Source organism: Crocuta crocuta, unplaced genomic scaffold, assembly GCF_008692635.1.
Source record: "Crocuta crocuta isolate KB4526 unplaced genomic scaffold, BGI_CrCroc_1.0 scaffold124, whole genome shotgun sequence".
Taxonomy (NCBI): domain Eukaryota; kingdom Metazoa; phylum Chordata; class Mammalia; order Carnivora; family Hyaenidae; genus Crocuta; species Crocuta crocuta.
The window spans coordinates 3,283,720-3,288,898 of record NW_027551573.1 but is presented as its reverse complement, the minus strand read 5'-3'; the positions used below and the strand labels follow the sequence as shown (position 1 = coordinate 3,288,898).

The 5,179-nt window shown below is 41.6% G+C and overlaps 1 long non-coding RNA gene across 1 annotated transcript; it reads right to left on the bottom strand.

Moving 5' to 3' along the window:
* Nucleotides 1-2,442: 2,442 nt before the first annotated feature.
* On the bottom strand, nucleotides 2,443-4,850 carry LOC144220999 (uncharacterized). Its single transcript, XR_013331918.1, has 3 exons — nucleotides 4,789-4,850; nucleotides 3,619-3,682; nucleotides 2,443-2,721 (listed from the first exon to the last, which is right to left on the bottom strand). It is a non-coding gene; the product is annotated as an uncharacterized LOC144220999 (long non-coding RNA).
* Nucleotides 4,851-5,179: the final 329 nt, after the last annotated feature.

The following is a 5,179-nucleotide window of genomic DNA, read 5'->3' as shown; positions in this document are numbered from 1 at the left end:
AAATGGTGGCTAAGAGCCAAGGAATAGTAGCTAAAATACTGGAGCCTAACTGTCTGGGTTTGAAGCCCAGCTCTGCCACTTACTGTCAGTGTGAAGTTAGGCACATTATTTAACCTTTCTGTTCAGAGGTGTCCACATCCATAAAATAGGGAGAGTAGCAGTGCTTACTACCACATGAGGCTATTGGATGATTAAATGACATCACATATGTGAAGCACTAGAGAAGTTCTTGTTTCCTATTTTGTTGCTCTGGGGCTTCTGAACCTACCAAGATAACCCTAAAATTGAGCTGGCTCCATACCAGTTTGCCTGTTAGTAGACTGTAGCCAACCAACATGAATAACTTTTCTAGATCCTTCCCACTAGGGAAATACACACGTCATGAACAGCTCCTAGCCTCAGTCCTCCTGAGTCAGGAAAGAGGAGTAAGAAGTAGGATAGCTGGGAGTAGGACCGAAGACATGCAGGGCAGTGACAACAGTAATGACTGGACAGTTAAGACACTTGGTTCCAGCCCCAGATCTGGCCTAGATGATGCATTTAATCCTTGTGGAGGTTATCCTGGATGGCCTTCATGGTTCCTCCCAGTTCTAAGACTCTGACACCCAGGAGCCCAGTATCCTCGCCCAACACCACAGTCTTGGGAAGTGAGGTCCTGACCATCATTGCTGCTGTATCTTTGAAAATCCTGATCTCTAGCTCTCATGCCTGCTTCATTACATAGAATTGAGCTTATTTCAGGTCACAGCTGCCTCCAACTCATACCTGCCTCTGTCCCAAGATGATGTGATGGTGCTGAAGGGCTTGTGTCCTTTATATCTGTCACATTCATGGAATCCCAACCTTCATAGGCACCCAAAAGCTTCTGGGCCCCATGGATCACAGCCTACTGATCACATCCTCTTTTGCCTTCAGTAAGATCTTTTCAAGGGAAGCTCTGAGTTAACTAAACTATACTTGTTTTTCTGCCCTGCCCAAAATAACAGCATATGCTTTCTGGGTTGTGTCAGCTCACCGAGCTGTCAAAGACACTTGAGAGAAATCAAATATTCTTTGTAGACGGTGTTGCTACATACCTCACACATACGTATGTGTGCGTGCACACACACACGCGCATACACACACACACACACACACACACACACAGCTTTTTAAATCACCATATAGAAAGAGTCAGGAAATGATGGGAGGACTGAAGTTCAGGAAGAAGGGAATTTTATATGCACTCACCCATTTTTCCTTCAAGTTGAATCTGTGGGCTTTAAAAATCCAGTTGACTCCTGACTCTTACCTGCATTAAGCTGAGTAAAATATTTGGCAATCAGAGTTCAGTAAGCAACTGTGCTGAGTGGGCAAAAAGGAGAGTGGACCACACTTGGTAGTTTCCCCTGCTGTCTTGTGTCGGCACTGTTAATGAGCCACTTGGTGATAAATGGAGACATAGGGTGACCTCCAGCATTTGTACTAGAATGTGAATGTCTTATGTGGGAAGCTTTATTGAATTTTAGGCAGGTGAGTGATAGCCTTCCCACATCATGAGCTCTCATCAAATATTTCCTGACTGATTGATGTTTTCTCTCACTTTATAGGCTCCCTCAAGGAATGAATTGAATTGAACAACACACAGTTTCTACTTAATTAGATATATTTCATATAAAACTAGAACTCATTACTAAAATATCTGAGTATAGGCATTAATTTGAATTAGCATATATGTCATACTTAAATGGGCTGCTTATTTCAAACCCAGATATATAAATATGTAGGTATAATTAGAAGCTTTGCTCATTGAAGCTTAACTTTGTGGAGTGACTATTTAAACCAATGGCTCTCTACTTTATAGATATTTCTGGACATTCTGAGAATCTCTTGGAAGTTATCAACCCTCCCTACAAAAAATGCATCCATAAATAACACTTTGTCACATTTTGAAGGTTTGCATAAATCCCATGGAGCCCTGTCATAAACCTCCCTTCTTACCCTCACCTCCAGGGTCTATGGACCCACACTGAGAACGTCTGACTTGGTTCTCAGCCCTAGTTCTATCTTAAATACTCTGCTTCTCACCAGGAGTTTTTGCAACATTGGAGTTTGAGAAAAAACCTTTTCTTTAACCCCAACAATGTGTCAGGCCCTGAGATTCAGAAATGTTTGCCATCAAAAGCTCACGTGCATTTTCCTTTATCATGGTTTCAACTGCCCTAAAAAAAAATTTCTTCCAATTTAATGAAGGATAGCCCTTGTCTGACTTCTACTTTGTCTGCCTTGGTACCTATTATTTTTTCACCCTATAGCCAGGAAAAGAAAAAGGATAAAATTTTTAAAGAGTAACAAGGTCTTGCTAGTCTTCACACACACACACACACACACACACACACACACACACAAAACACCCCCCCACACAAACCATGATTCAATTTCTCCTAATTAGGAGGCGTTGATTTTTATTTCTCTTTTAGCAAGCATGTTTCAAGTTCCTGTACTTCTTTCTAATCAATAGGTTAAAATATGGCTATACATGCTTAATCCTTCTCATTAAATTTAGACTCCCCTGTGACATTATTCTGTTGCCTTTGGTGTACATCTCCACTGCCACCATCTTTGAAAGGAACAATATCTCTTGACACAGACTTGAGAAAGGGTATTAAGTAGATATCCTCTCTTCATTAGGCTGGAAGTCCTCAAATATGATGTCTGAAGAAGTTATTCAGGTTGTTCACACTGAATAAAGCAAAAAAGTAAAGCTCAGAGTATTAGTTTCCTCATCTGTAGAAACAAGGTAGCTGATTACAATATTAACCTTGCAAGGTTGCCAGGAGGATTAAAGAACACAATGTATGTAAAATACCTGGCACACCACCTGTCAGACAGCAGCGAATAGAAACTATCAAATGGGCTCAAGCAAGGGTAACTACAGCACCATGGACAGCTCCTATAGTCAGCCATTTCAGAGTTCTTGCTGGACGTCTCACCAGGTAGCCCTACTTTATGAAGGACTATCTGGTTCTGAAAAGGACCTTGACCACTTAGACAGCCTCTGGCTTTGTGACAAGGAGATCATCTCCATCTCTACCTGAAGGTGCCCCCCATTGGATGTGAGGCTTATCAAAGGGATCTAAAGTGCTCAGAAGTCTTGCTGGATTAGATACTTGAGTTTCCTTTCAGTATCCTATGGCTAAGTCTCCATCTGACCATTCTTTAGAGATCCTTCTTCCTTCCAGGTGAGAACAGAGGGCTTAGAGCTCTTTATTCTGGCTCCATCCCCAAAGACTGTATTTCTTGACTAACAGTCATTTCTCAGGGAAAATAATCTGGCCCTACCCTGTACCTTTCTTGGCCTGGTGTGTGGGTTTCAGGGCAGTTTCCCACTGCATTTAGGACAGCCAGCTCTTACAAGTGAAAATACCAGCCAAGGCACTATCTTTCTAAATAGAACACTGACTAAATGTTAACAGCCTTCTTCGTCAGAATGGGGCAGGAGCTGTGAGGGGGGCTGAACAAACATGTGTACATGCTCTTTGATGACTGTCATCAGCTTCTTGAGTTCCTGCCACATGCTGTTACATGTGGCTTCCCACATAAGAGAATGTACATTTATGCCCCATTCCCCTACCTTACCTCCAAGCCAGGGTTCTTGACTCCTTAGTGCCAGCACCACTTGGTGAGCTCTGTAGTTTTGTTCCTGACAAATTATGTGTTAAAATAGAATTTTGTAAAGTGTTTGTCACTTTATCATTGACTGACATTAGCTTTAAGTGCCTTCTTTTAATTTCCAAGTGTCCTCTGACTGTGAATGGCTCTAAACACTTCAATTTCCAGTCTCTCTGCCTCCTGCCAAACTAGTTCTGTTAGGTATTAGGCATTTGACCATTATTTATCAACTTTCCCCTAAAGCAGGTCTTGTTAGCTATTTCCCTGAATAATAATAATAGACTCAATGCCCACTTTTACACCTTTACCCCCTTCCCCTCCACCTTAAAGTTCACCCATACATACATAACCCTGTCTAGAATCCTCGTTTTTAATGGCTTTTCAACTGCCTGCAGAATTACATACAAATCTTTCACCCTGGAATTCACTGTCCTCTTTGATATAATTTATACTAGCTTTTCCTGCTCTTTTTCCTAATGAATATCTTCTCATATAGCAGCTAGATTGATTAATAGTTCCTAAACAAGGTGATCCTTGTTTGTACAAGTTTTGCTAAGTAAATATAAAAGTTAACATTTAATAAACACATAGGATATGCCAGGCACTGGCCTAAACACATTATAGGCATTATACATCATTTATTCCTAGCAAAAACAACCTATTAAAGCCCTTACATTGGAGATTAGGAAAACAAAGTTTAAAAAGTTAGGCTTCTTACCCAAGGTATTAAAATTATTGAATAATGAAGCAGGATTTGAACTCAGGGAGCCTGAGTCTGGGGCCTTTACCTTTGAACCACTGTCCGGCTACACCCAACCCCTAACACTTGACTAACTAAGTGTTTACTTTACTTCCATCTTGTATTATAATCACCTTCTATGATTTGTCTTCCTTTCCTTCACTCGGATTAGTGAAGGCATTATCAACTTTGCTCTATTCATCTATACCTATAACCAGCACAGTTTCTGAAACCTTAGTGGAGGGAACTTGAACAAGTGAGGAGAGAGGCTGTCAATGTGCGTGTTATAGATGGAGGAGGGAACTTGATCTAATCCCAGAGGTCTGTGACCATGAGAGGAAACAGGGTAAATCTCACTCTAAATACATTATATAGGCCTTGAAGCAATGTCTACTTACTTAGGGCAAGGAGTCAGAAAGCCACAGTCACCTCAGCAAGACAGAGCCTAGAGCCCAGCTGCCGAGGACAACATTTTTCAGCCCTTTCTTCTACCCTTGTCTAAAGGGACTGTGATGGGATAATAGCAAACCCGCTCAGAGAGCAAAAGTCATGATGTGGTTCACCTCAGAGAAACAATGTGTGGCCTGAGGGAAGCCAGCCAAACCTCTGGCTGAAGCAGAGCTGTCTGGAAACTGGAGCAAGGAGAGTCAGGATGCAAAAGGAAGGGATGGACAGATGATCCAAGGATGAGATTCTTTAATACTCTGGTTGTATCAGAGTACCAGCACCCACAAATTGAGAGATCTGAGAAAAGTGTAATAAAGAGAACTTCTCAAGATTGTGGAAGGG